Raw genomic sequence first — 18,268 nt, 5'->3', positions numbered from 1 at the left:
CTTCCACATCTATGACTACAAAGAGCATTCCACGCAGAGATGGGAAATTGTATAGGACACTTCCTATATTGATGCCAGGTTTCAAAAGCAGTGTCCTAACATTCAGCAGCTAGATACCTTACAGGGCCTAATAAAACAAAATATGCCATCTATTAGCACTTACATACATGTCTTTTCCAAAAATAAATGACAGTTTAGAGAGAGCCCTCATTTGGAAGAGCGTGCTCCACTGTGAGGATCCAAATTTGAATCTACTTAAAAGATCGTATTAAAGAAAATGGTAAACTACCTTCTTGATATTGGAAAAAAAAAATCGATTGGCTTCTCAAAAAGAGAGTAACAAGGCTAATAAAATTTCATCTTCTCTGGGGGACCCAACTAACTCAGCGCATGGATTACTTTACAAGTATGTGTATATATGCCACACTATCCCTCTACTACACTGGTCTGCCCCCTTCTTGTAAGAATCCTTCTCACTAGAGCACTGAAACAGGAGGATTCTTGTATATTTCAATATTCTCCCTGCTGATTAAAAACCAAAAACAAAAGCTGAGAAAGGATGCAATTCAAACATACCCTCCCTCAAACAAAACCATAGCTGGTAAGCCTGATTTTAGGCTAGTGAGCAATGAGCCTTAGAAACGTTTTCCGCTCTAGCTTTGCCCTTATCTAGTCCCTGTTCTGTATTCTTTTATAGTGTCAGCAGTGTGCTCAGAACTCTACAGAACATAGAAGCTGACACACTCCTTGTCCCAAGGATCTTACAATTCAGTTATGACTCAAAATATTTTTATGTGCCTTTGTTGGTGGATCACCATTGAATGGTTTCATTTTGTGGGGTGGGGTGGGAACAGGAAGAGGAGGAAGGGTTGGAAAAAAGCAGGAGAATCTGCTGCTCAGGCTCCATTACTCCTGTCTGGAGCACATTAAGAGTACTTAAATAGCCACTAGAAGAATCACAATGAAGGGAAAGAAGATTTAAAGAGCCCCCCAAACCACTTCCAATAAGGGATAAAAGCATCCTCTTAATTTTCAGCATAGCTCTGGGAATAAGATTAGCTGGTTAATTCATGTTCCTTAGAAGCACAAGGTATGCCTACATTGCAGTTAAACACCTGCAGCTGGCCCATGTCAGCTGACTCAGGCTTGTGGCATTCACATTCAGGCTCAGGCAGGAGCCCGAGCTCTGGGACCTTCCCCTGAGGCAGAACTCGGGCTCCAGACTGAGCCTAGACTTCTACACCACAATTGAACAGCCCCATAGCACAAGCCCAAGTCAACTAACACGAGCCAGCCACACTGCAATGTAAACACACCCATAGAAATGTAGGGCTGGAAGGGAGGTAGAGAAACTATTAAGTCCAGCTCCCTGCACTGAGGGGCAACCAAGTAAACATAGACCAACCGTAACAGATGTTTGTCTAACGTGTTCCTAAAAACCTCCAGTGAGGGGAACTCCACAACCTCTCTCGGTAATCTATTCCAGTGTTTCACTATCCTTATAGTTTGAAAGTTTTTCCTAATATGTAACCTAAAATCTCCCTTACTGCACATTAAGTAAATTACTTCTTGTCATATCTTCAGTGGACATGGAAAACAATTGATCACCATCCTCTCCAACAGCCCTTAACATATTTGAAGACTCATCAGGTTCCTGCTCAGTCTTCTTTTCTCAAGACTAAACATGCCCAGTTTTTTTAACCTTTCCTTATAGCTCAGATTTTCTAAACCATTTTATCATTTTTGTTGCTCTCCTATGGACTCTCTCCTAAAGTGTGGTGTCCAGAATTGCACTCCAGCTGAGGTCTCATCAGTGCCAAGTACAGCGGGACAATTGTCTCTTGTGTCTTACATATGACACTCTACCTTAAGTTTCATGAACAACTGCTCAGATTTACTTCCTTTTAAAAAAATATTTAAGCAATAGTGTAGTAAATTAAAAACATTTAGAATTGACAGAGTTCCCACACAAGGATGTTGGTATTTCAGACAGTTGAGATTTGGGGCATAACTTGCTTATAGTATTTCATTTTTGTTGATGGTGGTTTGTTTTAACTGAGCACCCGTTTAAATGTTACATTTCTTTTTCTCCTTTAAATATACAATCTACAACACTGCACACGGTATGACTACTCCTCCCTCACCCACCACTATGTTTAACCAAAGCCCAGTAAAAACACTTCGCAAGAGTGCTGAATTTCATTAACAGAATTAATAACAATAAAAAATATAAAGTATAAGGTGACTAAGTTTAATTGCATACTAAACTGATGAGAAAGATAAAGATGGTATATATTTAAATATAACCCTTGAAATAGTTCCTGAAGTACCATGCCTGTACTTGATATCTGATGAACCTTTCCACATGTCCCAGTTCTAATTGTAGGGCCCCAACAGACAGAGATCCTGTTTATTAAAAACAGGAGAAATGATGACTGATATGCTAGGTCTCCCCCATTCCCTACCAGTACGGAGGTTAGAATTAGCTTTTGGGATGCTTAGCAGAATCATTATGTGTTCAATACCAAAGATGTGATTGATGCTATATAAGACAAAAAGGCAGACCCTCCCCAAGGACCTTATAATCCAGAAGAACCTCTCTCTTCAATTAAGTTTACCTCTTTATATTAAAAATAATAATAAAACCATAGCTGTTATAGATTGGGCTGCATGAAATCTTCCACGCCCCAGGCTGTACAAGTTTTAACACTGTCTCTGTTGATGCAAGGGCTACTCCAACATGTTGCTGAACTTTTTTCCTTAACTGTGAAATGTACCTGTGGTCCAATAAAGCTTGTGCAATAAACTATACTGAGGTTAATGGTGAATGGTAATAATGAAAAATTAATTTTGGCAGTAAATTGCTCTTATGTTATTAACATCTGGACTAAAAATTACTACCTGGATTCTGCAGTTTAAAAAAAGTCAAAGATAATTCAGGATATTTTTGTTCATTATGCAAATGGCGACTAATTTCAATCTGTGTAGCAGTGCATGCTGTGCATTGACATCAGATTCTTACACTTAAGACTAGACTAAGTACCTTAGATAGAATTTGTAATTTACAAACAGATAAAAATCATGCCTCCCATTCTTCATATCCTTTAAATCTCCATTTTAAGATGATAATTAACATATCTCAGAACTAGAGGAAGAGCCACCAGTGGATATTTTCATTTAACATCCGGTAATAGACCTAGCCAGTTATGTACCAGAAAGACACACTTCTTATATATGTTGAAGATAAAACTGTAAGAGTCCATTCCAGTTTTCCTTGTTTCTGGCAACGAGCTAATGGATTTTCAAGTGTCTACTTGTCCCCATAAATGCTTTATATTAGAGAACATACATTTCTTTAAATGAAAAATTAATTAAAAAGTATTTAAAATTATCAGAAAGAAAAGGCTTAAAGCAAAAAGTTGGATACAGTGCTGCTAGCCCAAAGAATCAATGTATTCTGGTTAACAATCGTGTCAGGAGTTAGTATTAAAAACACACACACACACGGAACTAACATTAGCAATGCAGTTTAGCATGCATCTATCACTTAGCATCTCTTTTTATCCCATTCCACACCACTCACTGTCTGCTTAGAATATAACCTCTTCAGGACAGGGACCTTGGCTTAGCTCTCACTGCCTTGCACACCACTGTGCCATAATATATATATTCCAGACAAAAAAGTACATTAAAAGAATATCAAGGTTGAAAGTCCAGCACTCAGAAGTTAAGAAACCAGAATTTTTTAAATGGGAAAATAACTTATTTTTCCCTAGCCTCATTCTCAGAAATAGCCAAATCCTTTTGGCTGAAAAACTTTCCAGGTTTCAAAAAGAAATCCAGCCTGAAATAGACACCTCGCATGGAAAATTTCAGTTCAAATGATTAAAGATCAGCAAAATTATAAGCAACTGAAAACAACATCTTATAAGGGAATTGTCAGACAAACGTCATCATAGGCAGTGCTACCAGCCTGGTCTATAATAACCACTAAGAAACAGCTGTTGTCATAAATATAAAGGGAAGGGTAAACCCCTTTGAAATCCCTCCTGGCCAGGGGAAAGCTCCTCTCACCTGTAAAGGGTTAAGAAGCTAAAGGTAACCTCGCTGGCACCTGACCAAAATGACCAATGAGGAGACAAGATACTTTCAAAAGCTGGGAGGAGGGAGAGAAACAAAGGGTTTGTGGGTCTGTCTGTAGTCGTCTTGGCCGGGGACAGAACAGGAATGGAGTCTTAGAACTTTTAGTAAGTAATCTAGCTAGGTATGTGTTAGATTATGATTTCTTTAAATGGCTGAGAAAAGAATTGTGCTGAATAGAATAACTATTTCTGTCTGTGTATCTTTTTTGTAACTTAAGGTTTTGCCTAGAGGGGTTCTCTATGTTTTTGAATCTAATTACCCTGTAAGATATATACCATCCTGATTTTACAGGGGGGATTTCTTTATTTCTATTTACTTCTATTTTTTATTAAAAGTCTTCTTGTAAAACACTGAATGCTTTTTCATTGTTCTCAGATCCAAGGGTTTGGGTCTGTGGTCACCTATGCAAATTGGTGAGGCTTTTTATCCAACATTTCCCAGGAAAGGGGGAGTGCAAGTGGTGGGAGGATTGTTCATTGTTCTTAAGATCCAAGGGTCTGGGTCTGTAGTCACCTAGGCAAATTGGTGAGGCTTTTTACCAAACCTTGTCCAGGAAGTGGGGTGCAAGGTTTTGGGAAGTATTTTGGGGGGAAGGACGCGTCCAAACAGCTCTTCCCCAGTAACCAGTATTAGTTTGGTGGTGGTAGCGGCCATTCCAAGGATAACGGGGGTAATATTTGTTACCTTGGGGAAGTTTTGACCTAAGCTGGTAAAGATAAGCTTAGGAGGTTTTTCATGCAGGTCCCCACATCTGTACCCTAGAGTTCAGAGTGGGGGAGGAACCTTGACATGGTGGCACAGTGGTGGGATTAACCTGAAATCATTTTGAGATCCAGTTGAGATTTTTTGAACTAGAAATACAGATTTTAAAAAGGAATTTTTAGGAAGTCCAGAAAGCAGCTTTGAAACTGAAAGCAGCTTGGTTTCTCTCTGCTTTGTGGCCAAGCAGAGACAAAAGGGGATTATCTTGTGAATTGCAGGTTTTCTTGCCTGGAGGCAGGGTACTTAACTCCTGCAGGGAAATTCACAGTCTTCCAACCCAGAGGTTTTTTTTTTTCTTTTCTTCCTAAAAGTAAATAGGGGGTGTGTGCTCTACCCATTTGCCTGGAGACAAAAGTGGCAGGGTTTTTTTTTTGGATTTTGATTTTTTTTTTTTGTTTTACAAGGAGCACAGGTTTGAAAAGAAATTTTTTTTTTTCTTTGGGCTGGGTAAGCAGTTTTCCAAGTAGTTGGAGGTTTTTTGCTTTAATTTGGGCCCAGAGCAGAGACAAGGGAATTGTCTTTTTCTGTAGGCTGACAATCACTATCAGAGAATAGGTACTCTATTCCAGCACAGCAAAAGTTTACAGCCAAGTTTTGTTTGTTTATTTCTAAACCTCGGGTGTAAAGTTAGTTAAAAACAGAGAGGTTAGAATGGCCAAATCCTCAGCTCGACTACAGCTGGAATTAGCCAAATTTCAGGCTGAGGAAAAACAAAGGGAACATGAAAGACAGATAGAACTCATGCGGCTGGAGAAGGAGGTACAGGAGGCTGCCCACAAGAGGGAAATGGAGGCAAGGAAGCATGTGGAGGAGATGGAGAGGATAAAGGCCCAGCAGAATATACCAACAAACCCTAGCAATCCTTCTCCAGGTACCACTTCCCATCCCAGAAAGTTCCCCACCTACAAGGCAGGTGATGATACTGAGGCCTTCTTAGAAAACTTCGAAAGGGCCTGCCTTGGGTACAACATCTCTACTGACCAATACATGGTAGAGCTGAGGCCGCAGCTCAGTGGACCCTTAGCTGAGGTGGCAGCTGAAATGCCTAAAGAACACATGAACAAGTATGAACTGTTTAAATCCAAGGCGAGAGTCAGAATGGGGATAACACCCGAGCAGTCTCGTCGGAGGTTCAGAGCCCTAAGGTGGAAACCAGACATGTCATTTACCCGACATGCCTACCACATTGTAAAACATTGGGATGCCTGGATATCAGGAGCAAGTGTTGAATCTCCAGTAAATTTGCCCTTCCTAATGCAAATGGAACAATTCTTAGAGGGTGTTCCTGAGGAAATAGAAAGATACATCCTAGATGGGAAACCCAAAACTGTAATTGAGGCAGGAGAGATTGGAGCCAGATGGGTGGAGGTGGCAGAGAAGAAGAAAACTGGTCGCAGTTGGAGCGGAGACCAGAAGGGACCACCCCAGACCACACCCTATTACCGGGGGCCGCCCAAAGCCCCACCTACCTCCCAAAGAACCCTCCAGACCCCTTATCGTCCCACCACCCCGTTCTCCAGCAACCCTCCTCGCCCCAGTGACCCGTCAGCTGGACAATGTTTTAAGTGTAACGAGCTGGGGCATGTAAAGGCCAACTGCCCCAAGAACCCCAACAGATTACAGTTCATTGCACCGGAATCACACCAGAGGTCCACAGGCCCAGATACCTCCCAGATACCCTTGGAGCGGAGGGAAACTGTGAGTGTGGGTGGGAAGAAGGTCACCGCGTGGAGGGACACCGGAGCACAAGTGTCAGCTATCCATGCTTCCTTAGTGGACCCCAATTTAATCAACCCAGAGATCCAAGTGACGATTCAACCCTTCAAGTCCAACTCTTTCAATTTGCCTACAGCCAAGTTGCCTGTCCAGTACAAGGGCTGGTCAGGAATGTGGACTTTTGCAGTCTATGATGATTATCCCATCCCCATGCTGTTGGGGGAAGACTTGGCCAATCATGTGAAGCAGGCCAAGAGGGTGGGAATGGTCACCCGCAACCAGGCTAAACAAGCCGTGAGGCCTAGCTCTGTTCCGGAAACTTCTATCAGGACCCAGTCAGAGGTGATGGACCTGGACCCCAGGCCAATGTCTGCAACAGCAGTAGTGGATCCAGTCCCAGAGACCCAGACGGAACCAGTCCCAGAACCGGAACCAGCCGAACAACCAACACCAGACCCCGTGTCAGCACTGAATCCAGTACTTGCAACCTCAACACCAGAGGGCCCCACCGAACCTGAACTGGCAGCAGCCGATAACCCTACACAAGAGGCTCAGCCGGAGCCTGAATCCCAACATAGTGCACCAGCGGAGAGCGGTTCACAGTCAACAGAAACAGCTCCATCCCCTATATCGCTTCCAGAGGGACCAAGCCTAGGTCCACAATCCCATGAGGAACTGATGTCTCCAGCATCAAGGGAACAGTTCCAGACCGAACAGGAAGCAGATGAAAGCCTCCAGAGAGCTTGGACGGCGGCACGGAGCAACCCACCGCCTCTCAGCTCTTCTAATAGATCCAGGTTTGTTGTAGAAAGAGGACTTTTATACAAGGAAACTCTTTCTGGGGGACACCAGGAAGACTGGCATCCTCAGAGACAGTTGGTAGTTCCAACTAAATACCGAGCCAAGCTCTTGAGCTTAGCCCATGATCACCCTAGTGGCCATGCTGGGGTGAACAGGACCAAAGACCGTTTGGGGGGGTCATTCCACTGGGAGGGAATGGGCAAGGATGTTTCTACCTATGTCCAGTCTTGTGAGGTGTGCCAAAGAGTGGGAAAACCCCAAGACCAGGTCAAAGCTCCTCTCCAGCCACTCCCCATCATTGAAGTTCCATTTCAGCGAGTAGCTGTGGATATTCTGGGTCCTTTTCCGAAAAAGACACCCAGAGGAAAGCAGTACATACTGACTTTCATGGATTTTGCCACCCGATGGCCGGAAGCAGTAGCTCTAAGCAACACCAGGGCTAAAAGTGTGTGCCAGGCACTAGCAGACATTTTTGCCAGGGTAGGTTGGCCCTCCGACATCCTCACAGATGCAGGGACTAATTTCCTGGCAGGAACTATGAAAAACCTTTGGGAAGCTCATGGGGTAAATCACTTGGTTGCCACTCCTTACCATCATCAAACAAATGGCATGGTGGAGAAGTTTAATGGAACTTTGGGGGCCATGATACGTAAATTCGTAAATGAGCACTCCAATGATTGGGACCTAGTATTGCAGCAGTTGCTCTTTGCCTACAGAGCTGTACCACATCCCAGTTTAGGGTTTTCTCCATTTGAACTTGTATATGGCCGTGAGGTTAAGGGGCCATTGCAGTTGGTGAAGCAGCAATGGGAGGGATTTACACCTTCTCCAGGAACTAACATTCTGGACTTTGTAACCAACCTACAAAACACCCTCCGAACCTCTTTAGCCCTTGCTAGAGAAAACTTACAGGATGCTCAAAAAGAGCAAAAAGCCTGGTATGATAAACATGCCAGAGAGCGTTCCTTCAAAGTAGGAGACCAGGTCATGGTCTTAAAGGCGCTCCAGGCCCATAAAATGGAAGCATCGTGGGAAGGGCCATTCGTGGTCCAGGAGCGCCTGGGAGCTGTTAATTATCTCATAGCATTCCCCACCTCCAACCGAAAGCCTAAGGTGTATCATATTAATTCTCTAAAGCCCTTTTATTCCAGAGAATTAAAGGTTTGTCAGTTTACAGCCCAGGGAGGAGACGACGCTGAGTGGCCTGAAGGTGTCTACTACGAAGGGAAATGTGCTGGTGGTGTGGAAGAGGTGAACCTCTCCATGACCCTTGGGCGTATGCAGCGACAGCAGATCCAGGAGCTGTGCACTAGCTACGCGCCAACGTTCTCAGCCACCCCAGGACTGACTGAACGGGCATACCACTCCATTGACACAGGTAATGCTCACCCAATTAGGGTCCAACCTTACCGGGGGTCTCCTCAAGCTAAAACTGCTATAGAACGGGAGATCCAGGATATGTTACAGATGGGTGTAATCCGCCCCTCTGAAAGTGCATGGGCATCTCCAGTGGTTCTAGTTCCCAAACCAGATGGGGAAATACGTTTTTGCGTGGACTACCGTAAGCTAAATGCTGTAACTCGCCCAGACAACTATCCCATGCCACGCACAGATGAACTATTAGAGAAACTGGGAAGGGCCCAGTTCATCTCTACCTTGGACTTAACCAAGGGGTACTGGCAGGTACCGCTAGATGAATCTGCCAAGGAAAGGTCAGCCTTCATCACACATCTCGGGCTGTATGAATTTAATGTACTCCCTTTCGGGCTGCGAAATGCACCCGCCACTTTCCAAAGACTTGTAGATGGTCTCCTAGCGGGATTAGGAGAATATGCAGTCGCCTACCTTGACGATGTGGCCATATTTTCGGATTCCTGGGCAGACCACCTGGAACATCTACAAAAAGTCCTTGAGCGCATAAGGGAGGCAGGACTAACTGTTAAGGCTAAGAAGTGTCAAATAGGCCTAAACAGAGTGACTTACCTTGGACACCAGGTGGGTCAAGGAACTATCAGCCCCCTACAGGCCAAAGTGGATGCTATCCAAAAGTGGCCTGTCCCAAAGTCAAAGAAACAGGTTCAATCCTTCTTAGGCTTGGCCGGTTATTACAGACGATTTGTACCGCACTACAGCCAAATCGCTGCCCCACTGACAGACCTAACCAAAAAGAAACAGCCAAATGCTGTTCAGTGGACCGGAAAGTGTCAGAAGGCCTTTAACAAGCTTAAAGCGACACTCATGTCTGACCCTGTACTAAGGGCCCCAGACTTTGACAAACCGTTCCTAGTAACCACAGATGCATCCGAGCGTGGTGTGGGAGCAGTTTTAATGCAGAAAGGACCTGATCAAGAATTCCACCCTGTAGTGTTTCTCAGCAAAAAACTGTCTGAGAGGGAAAGCAACTGGTCAGTCACTGAAAAAGAATGTTATGCCATTGTCTACGCTCTGGAAAAGCTACGCCCATATGTTTGGGGACGGCGTTTCCACCTGCAAACCGACCATGCTGCACTAAAGTGGCTTCACACCGTCAAAGAAACTAACAGAAAACTTCTTCGGTGGAGTTTAGCTCTCCAAGATTTTGATTTCGACATCCAACACATCTCAGGAGCTTCTAACAAAGTGGCTGATGCACTCTCCCGTGAAAGTTTCCCAGAATCAACTGGTTAAAATCGTCCTTGAGATGTGGAAAATATTGTTAGTCTTTATGTACTTGGTAGTATATTTAGAGATGCATGTGTCTTATTAACTCTGTTTTCCTAGAGCTCCAGGAAGAAATCCCAGCCAGTGTTTCACCCTAGCTGAGATTTGGGGGGCGTGTCATAAATATAAAGGGAAGGGTAAACCCCTTTGAAATCCCTCCTGGCCAGGGGAAAGCTCCTCTCACCTGTAAAGGGTTAAGAAGCTAAAGGTAACCTCGCTGGCACCTGACCAAAATGACCAATGAGGAGACAAGATACTTTCAAAAGCTGGGAGGAGGGAGAGAAACAAAGGGTTTGTGGGTCTGTCTGTAGTCGTCTTGGCCGGGGACAGAACAGGAATGGAGTCTTAGAACTTTTAGTAAGTAATCTAGCTAGGTATGTGTTAGATTATGATTTCTTTAAATGGCTGAGAAAAGAATTGTGCTGAATAGAATAACTATTTCTGTCTGTGTATCTTTTTTGTAACTTAAGGTTTTGCCTAGAGGGGTTCTCTATGTTTTTGAATCTAATTACCCTGTAAGATATATACCATCCTGATTTTACAGGGGGGATTTCTTTATTTCTATTTACTTCTATTTTTTATTAAAAGTCTTCTTGTAAAACACTGAATGCTTTTTCATTGTTCTCAGATCCAAGGGTTTGGGTCTGTGGTCACCTATGCAAATTGGTGAGGCTTTTTATCCAACATTTCCCAGGAAAGGGGGAGTGCAAGTGGTGGGAGGATTGTTCATTGTTCTTAAGATCCAAGGGTCTGGGTCTGTAGTCACCTAGGCAAATTGGTGAGGCTTTTTACCAAACCTTGTCCAGGAAGTGGGGTGCAAGGTTTTGGGAAGTATTTTGGGGGGAAGGACGCGTCCAAACAGCTCTTCCCCAGTAACCAGTATTAGTTTGGTGGTGGTAGCGGCCATTCCAAGGATAACGGGGGTAATATTTGTTACCTTGGGGAAGTTTTGACCTAAGCTGGTAAAGATAAGCTTAGGAGGTTTTTCATGCAGGTCCCCACATCTGTACCCTAGAGTTCAGAGTGGGGGAGGAACCTTGACAGCTGTAGTAAAAGAATTGAAGATTGCAAAGTCAAGCACTGAAAACATTAAGGAATGCCATTATTAAAGTTGTCCATGAACCCTTACATTTGCTCCCTTGTGTGTATGCATCATGATGACATATAATTTTTTTCATCAGTCTCTTGCAGCATTCCATGCACAGGATGAATAATGTTCAGTAAATGAGGTGGTTGTTCAAGGTTTCTTTTTATCCTCAACACTCTGCACTGAATAGAGGATTAATTTCTTCACAGGATAGTCTAGGACATTTCTTATCCTAGTATAGGAGTACACAAGAAACATTATTAATCCATTTTCATTAACAGAGGAGGAACTGAGGCAAAGAGATTCAAACCAAAATTTCTAAAAGTTCATAACTTTGTGTGCCTTTGTGACTGGGTGAGAATAGAGCCTATTTTTCAGAGTATTTTACGCAGCCAAAGTTAAAAAGTGTCAATACAAAAATATTTTTTTGCCAGCATTTTCTTCTGTCACTTGAAGTGTCAAGTTCCTAGAACTCATTAGCTCAAATTTTGCAGAGTGTTCCAGTGGCATGATCCCAAAGCCAGGTCCAGCCACACTTCTCTCTTGGACAAATTCCTTGATCATCATCGGAATGTGGAGCATACAGACATAGTCTTTCCTCTATTCAGGCAACGTGTTGCACGCTAACCTCTCAACAAGGCCTATACATTCAGTATTTTATCTAGTTTATCTGTTTGACCACGTGAATAAAAATACTAAATATACAAGATGCAATATGATATTTTGCTAAAGTGTTATCTGTAAGCTCAGAGAGAAACAGTCAAAGTGACACATCCTTTAAAATATTGGGGAGAGTTTTCTTTGAACGTCCCTGTTGATTATCTTACTCTAGGTTCCTCTAGGGAGCATCCATTTCACAACCTGATTGTTCACTCCAACCATGTCCATAACACAACTAATCCTATATTCCAGTTTTTTTGTTTTCATATTTCATTAGCCTGTTTTCCAACAACTTCAGAATCTCTTGTGATTTTATATTCTGACTTAGCTTTTAATTGCTAAGGAGATAGGAGGATGTATCGCAGTGGCATCACTTCAGGGGCAGCAAGCACCTCGTGGAAAAGTTGTGTTCAGAAACAGCCACACGCAAATGCGTCAAAATACATTTTTAGAGTGTAGATTTCTGTGAGACATTGATCAGCTGGCCTTTGAGAAATAGTTCCTACTACTGTGGACACAAATAAGAGAATTGACAACTGTGTGAATGAAGTGTCCTGAACCAAGGGCAAGAGCGCATGACACAAATAAATGATCACTACTCACAGCAACACCTTCCGAGAGTATTGGAAGCATTGAGTAATGTTAATGGTTTACTAGAGGAAGTGTAGTTTGAGTGCTAGAGCAGGGAACCTGAAGTTAGGCCTCTTGGGTTTAAGTTCCAGCCTGGCAATTCTGTCCCAGATCCTCAAAAGGTATTCAAGCATCTAACTCCTACTGATTTCAGTGGAAGTTAGAAGACTAAGTACCTTTAAGAATCTGGGCCTATGACTCCAGATAAATCACTTGATCCGTCTGTAACTTGCTTTATCCATCCATAAAATGGGCCTAATACTAAACAGCCTTTCTGGGGTGCTGGATCTCTAGTCATTAGTTTATTAAAAGTGCTGTTAGAACCTCAGGTGAAAATGCTATATGTACTCTTATAATAAAGCAGTGCAGTAAATTTAAATCAGCCAATTTATTGTTGAATTAATCTACTAGGTAGTTTTCTATCTCTAGCTATTTTGATCTTAATATTAGAAGCCTATTGGAATGTTGACAAGAGTTAATGCCTACTGGAAACACAATCTGATTAACCATATCTTATGGAAAGCGTTCTTATTTTAGTTAGATTTTTCTCCCCTATCCCCAACATTGAATTCATACTTCCTTCTGTTTGTGAGATACTTTCTTAGGTGAATCTATTTCAAGCATGATTGTGAGCCTCACTTTGCTGTTGCTTGGCAACAAAAATCAGCAGTCTTGTCCCTAGCACCCAATTCATGGTAGCTGCATTTCTCAAGGAGGTGATTTTTTATGGAATTCAGCTAAGTTTCCAAACCATTGTATTGTTTCATTTTAGTGAGTATTACTCACTAAAATCTTTTTTATTTGTACTTCCACAGCATGTCTTTTTAGTTTTGGTTTCAGAACTGTTGCAAGGTTCTTTTCAACAGCTTCAGATTCATCTTAGAAACCAAAAAGGTAGAACCTTTCAGGTATCCCAAGAGCTTTTTAATATCTAGGGTTAAAGGGAAAAATCATGCACTTAATAATCAAGAAGAAGAGCAAACGGTCCACCATTTCCAGGATTCTTGATGGTGTGTAAATTAAAAGAATAAAAGAGTATCCTCTAAAAGGCAGAGAAGGCGTCTCAGTTATTTCTCCTGGTTTAGTGTAATCTTAAATCGGTTTAACAGGAGATATCACTTTACCATATGGTAGCAAAGCTTTAAGTGATAAGTTATTTATAAATGGAGGAACACTGGATAAGGTTACCTCAACTGTTCTCCAGAAAGAAAACGCAACAAAGTGTGCACCATTAATATCTCCACTGCAAATAAAGTATGCTTGCTTTCCCATAGGATATTGGATGTAGAAACATCTTCCAGCTAAATCAACATCCTTACTCTATCCATAATAAAATACCAAACACTATACAAATATAATATAAGGTTTCACAATTAGAAACAACTGAAAGGCAGGATTTCAACACCACTTACTCAGCTATGTTGAACTGTAAACTCTACAGTATACATTTTGCAACATAGGAGTATATAAAGCTATACATTTTTACCAGAGACCTATTTTCTAATGCCTCCCTATAATATCAAAAGACAACAAATTACAAATACACGCACACACCCTACTCTTGTTTCCTCCTTCCCCTCCCCCGCCCCAAAGAAACCCCAGATAAAACACAGTAAAGGGAAAAAATACCATCTGGAAGAGCAGAAGATCTCTATTTGGTTGATTTTTTATGTACATATTAATAACTAAACATGTTGCTCAGGATTATAGGGGCAATAGGAAGGTGGATGAGTGAATAAATAAATGTAACTCATTACATGCCTCTTAGGACCTTAACACTTTTATTTCCAATCTTTTTTGTTATTTAGCTGGGACACACTGCATTTTAAAATTGCACTAACACAATTTTAAATACAAGATGCCACTCGGGCCATAGTCTTCCAGTTCTGGAAACCCTACTATCTCAATTCACCACTGCAATTCTGTCCACCGCCATCTCTAGACCTGTCTTGTAATACTTTGCAGGTTTTCCCATAATCACTCCACTGGGGCCTCAGGAGAGCCACAGACCACAGGCACTGGTATGGTAATATCTGTGTTGTGTGTTAACATGCTGCATCATTTTACAAAGAACAGGCCATACACTGCATGTCCACACAACAGCTGCAGAAACACTTTTTGTAAGCAATATTTTGTTGCAACATTCAACACAAACTGGTGCAGATGGCTAATGAAGATGGAACTTAAGAAGTGGTAATGGTGAAGTATTCAAACCAACACAGAGAATATGCCAGCAAAGCACACCACACAGAGAGCAGCATTCAATACTAAAAGTACACATAAAAATCTACAATGTGGAAATACCATGTAAAACTCTGCCTTAGTGTCTACCCTCCCAATACTGACCTAGGGTCAATAACAACCTTGTTTTCAGCTTTAGATCCTGGCCTCATAAGTGGCCAGTTTAATAAATTGTACAAGCACACTTATAATGATGTCCCAAGAGTTTGAGGTCAATGGCAAGGGAATGGGCCAGGCAATTCCATAGCAGAGCACCTTCAGTGCATGAGAAATAAGCCAAGTCTACACATTCAACTCTGCTGTACAAGGTGCAGTTGAGAGTCTAGTTTAATCACCTGAGCTCAAGGCCATAGGAAGCAATTTCCAGTTTATATCCCAGGTGAATCACAAAATGAATGTGACTATCAGCCACTTAAGGCTGTTGTGGAATGCACTGAAGATGCAGAATGGCGAATATCACAATACTGCTTGGAGAAAGGGAACTCAACATAGACTCCGTTTATGCCAAGTTCTACATCAGCATTTAACTTGGACATTAGTGCATTGGTGACAATTCCCAATCAGACAACATGAAGCAAGAAAACTGCACAGAAAATATATGTATATTGGAGCCACGAAAGCATAAAAGGTGATCTCATAGGCTAAAATAAACAGTGTGAAAGTGAGAATTAATTTTTTTGTTTAGTGTATCTTTAAAGTGTGCTACAATGCATGTGACAGATGTCTTTCATACTGTATCAGTTTTGCTACCGAAGCACAAACCAAACCAAACCACCACTTCAGAAACCTTCCTAGGTCGTTTGGCATTAATAAGTAAACTTCGCAACCTTATCTTCTTAAATTGTGATGTTTTGAAAGTAGAATGTGTTTTATACAGACTTCTTATTCCAGAGTTAAGACATGTTTAAGTTACTGTGAAACCAATCCTCAATACATTTTAATAGTCTGCAAATATCCTAGGAATAGATCAGAAACAGCATAAGGCATCATTGGATTCCCACAAGTAGTTTATTAATTTATGAATAATTATCTGCACAAATTATGATGGAACTGACAGCCTATCAAGAGCTCAGAACAGAGCCTTTTCACATTTGATAAGACAACAAAATTAGAATTCGGTATTTCTAGCTAAAAATCAGTCATCATTTTGTGTCTTTTAAGCATTCTTTTTAGTTTTTTTCCTCTCTTGAGAGTCTTCTACTTGACATTTTAAAATGGACTTATTCTTCATTTAAAACTCACATCTGTGACTCTCAGATATTAGAGTGAGAAAAGACCTTTGCGTTCATCTAAGCAACTTACTTCCCAATGCAGGACTATTCATTACAGCATTTGCAGTGTTGTAGCCATGTTGGTCCCAAAATATTAGAGAGACAAGGTGGGTGAGATAATATCTTTTAAGCTTGTCTCTTTCACCAGCATAAGTTGGTCCAATAAAAGATATTACCTCACCTACCTTGTCTCTCTGTTACTTACAATATATTTTGTATTGTGATGTCCAAACCAAATTTTAGAGGCCCCAGTGACGAGGCTTACATCAATGCCTTTGGAAAATTATTCCACATTCTGATAGATCCCACAATCAGAACTTCTCCTTCCCTCCCCCAGTATTCATCCTAATCTAGCCTTAAAGCACTGGGGAGAGAAATACATTGACTAGTCAACACTACCAGCTGTGTTCCAAGCCTCAGAAGGGTGTATTGGCATCACTGGCCCCACAGTACTGGCAAACATTAGCTAAAATGCTATTTAAAAGGTGTAGTAAGTGATGCTGCCAGGCACATTTTCCTAAATGCCAAAAGGTGTACACAGGCACAGAGCCTCCCTCCATGGTGCTCAGACACTGTCAGGGTTCCCTCCCCACTCTGAACTCTAGGGTACAGATGCGGGGACCCGCATGAAAGACCCCCTATGCTTATTTCTAGCAGCTTAAGTTAAAAACTTCCCCAAGGCACAAATCCTTCCTCGTCCTTGGATGGGTATTGCTGCCACCACCAAGTGAGTTAGACAAAGATTCAGGAAAAGGACCACTTGGAGTTCCTGTTCGCTAAAATATCCCCCCAAGCCCATTCACCCCCTTTCCTGGGGAGGCTTGAGAATAATATACCAACCAAATAGGTAAACCAGATTCTTAAAAAACAGAACTTTATTATAAAAGAAAAAGTAAAAGAAGCACCTCTGTAAAATCAGGATGGAAGGTAACTTCACAGGGTAATCAGATTCAAAACACAGAGGATTCCCCTCTAGGCAAAACTTTAAAGTTACAAAAAAAAAAAAAAAAAAAACACAGGGATAAACCTCCCTCATAGCACAGGGAAAATTCACAAGCTAAAAACAAAAGATAATCTAAGGCACCTTGCCCTTATTTACTTACTCTTTTTGCAATATTGAGACTCATTTTAGGATGATTTTAGGAGAAGTTTTCTGACCTGATGCTTCTCTGCTTCTCCAGAGAACACACAAACAAAGCCTTCCCCCCCCCCGCAAGATTTGAAAGTATCTTCTTTCCCCATTGGTCCTTTTGGTCAGGTGCCAACCAGGTTATTTAAGCTTTTTAACCCCTTACAAGTAAGAAGGAATTCTAGGCTACCCTTAGCTGTATGGTTACGACAGAGGTCCTCTCCTGACTCCGAAGAGTCATAATTTATACCACAGAGAAGCAATACTTAGTTTTACTAAGTTAAAAGATTGTAACAGATGGGCTCAAAAATCACAAATTTAGGAGGTGTCTAAATCCAGGGGTTTGGCTCAGCCCATTACAAAAAGAAAGGCCATTTACAAAATTTGGATCCTAAAATAAAGGCATGTTTGGATATGGAGTTTTGCTCAGCCTCTACTCAAATACAGAACCTTTAGTCTTGGTCCACCTTGAGACTTCTAGCCTTCGTGAGAGGGCGAGCTATTTCACCAGCCAGGGAAAGGACACAAACTCCACACCCAAGTCCTTTTTAAGGCCTTTTTTTCTTCAGGGCACAGTGTATTGTTTCTTATAAAGGACAAACAATGAAAAATAAAACAATTCAATAAAAAAAAAAATACTAGTCAACCTCCAGAGGCTTTTTCATGGCTTTAACCAGACAGTCGGAAGCAGGATACATCCTTCCCCTGAACCCTGCCTCCTCTTCCTTTACCCTGCCCAGCCACGTGATAAAAAGGGTTAAGAGATTCTTGCCAAAGATGCCACTTTACCTTGTCACAGTCAATTAACAGTGTGCCTTGCAGAAGTGATGTCTTCCCTTTTTCCTCCAGATTACTGGTGCTGTCTCAATGTTCTGCAAAGGTGTATTAGAATAACATATACACACGCACAAAGTTGATTGCTTGACAGATTCAGGCCAGAACCCCATGTGCACTGCCCATCCAAACAGGGATAAAATGATGCAGTAGCAGCCAGCTATTCAGATAATGACCTACGGGAAAGCCAGGGGACAAATACTGAAGTGAGAATGTAGAGCAGACTTATCAACTGTGTACCAAAGGATTTCTCCCCTAACTTTTACAATTGTGTTACTTTACAGTATTCAATAG

The 18,268-nt window shown here is 41.8% G+C and overlaps 1 protein-coding gene across 3 annotated transcripts in view; it reads right to left on the bottom strand.

Moving 5' to 3' along the window:
* Positions 1-18,268, bottom strand: part of GALNT13 (polypeptide N-acetylgalactosaminyltransferase 13) — a gene marked incomplete at its 3' end in the record, with an annotated part of 686,573 nt that overhangs the window by 330,065 nt on the left and 338,240 nt on the right. The window contains exon 1 of one of the 3 annotated variants that reach the window (XM_084642900.1): positions 17,930-18,016. The exons of the other annotated variants lie outside the window; for them this stretch is intronic. Of the gene's footprint in view, positions 1-17,929; positions 18,017-18,268 lie in introns of those variants that run through there. 3 annotated transcript variants of the gene reach the window in all.

The sequence above is a fragment of the Lepidochelys olivacea genome (assembly GCF_965140295.1).
Source record: "Lepidochelys olivacea isolate rLepOli2 genome assembly, chromosome: 11".
Classification (NCBI taxonomy): domain Eukaryota; kingdom Metazoa; phylum Chordata; order Testudines; family Cheloniidae; genus Lepidochelys; species Lepidochelys olivacea.
The sequence above is the reverse complement of the archived record's forward strand: the minus strand, read 5'-3'. Positions and strand labels throughout refer to the sequence as shown.